This window comes from Corapipo altera, unplaced genomic scaffold (assembly GCF_003945725.1).
Source record: "Corapipo altera isolate COAL_440 unplaced genomic scaffold, ASM394572v1 360, whole genome shotgun sequence".
Taxonomy (NCBI): domain Eukaryota; kingdom Metazoa; phylum Chordata; class Aves; order Passeriformes; family Pipridae; genus Corapipo; species Corapipo altera.
The window spans coordinates 750,152-750,903 of NW_020885015.1; positions in this window are offsets into that span (position 1 = coordinate 750,152).

Below are 752 nucleotides of genomic sequence, written 5' to 3' on the forward strand. Positions count from 1 at the left end.
TCCGGCGGGTCCCACCGCCCCTCGCCGCGCCCCGCGCCCGCCCCTGCCCCGCCCGCGAACCTTCGGGCACCGCGACCGCGGGCAGCGCTCGCCCGGCAGCTCCGGGGGCCGGTCCGTGAAGGTTTCGATCCCGTCCGCCCGCCCGCTGATGGCATAAACAGCGCACCTGCGGCACAAGGCGCAGCGGTGACAGGCAGGTGTGTGAACAGCGTAATGGCACGTTCTGCCTTGTTGTCAGGCTTTTGTCCTTTCACCGAGCAAAAAGCAGCATACTCTTAGCTACTCCTAGAAATGATAGAGAGCACATCATGGCATAGCATTGTTTTCACACCTGTTCTCCCTAAAGTATTTTTCACTGACTTCAATTTTATTTGCATTTTAAAGAATGCTAAAAAAAAAAATGTAATAGCTTCCTACAAGCATTCAGGCATTTTCAACTAAAAGAACTACAAGTGATTTTAAGTTACTAAAGGTGACAAACTCCAAAAGCAGACAATATGAACACCCGTAGTTGACCATATCCTCCACAACTCAAAAGCTATTATTTCCTTTGGATTTTTTGAAGCAGTCCTGCAAACCTAATTTCACAAAAGAAAATCACTTTAAAGAATACAAAAACTGGTTTTATCCTCTATGAAAATATTATTTTTTTTTTTAAGCAGAGAACCCTTTTAAAGTACTATTAATGTGTAATTTATGGGAGGAGGAAAAAAAAAAAAAAAAACCAACAACACAGTCCAGGCTGAGAAAGC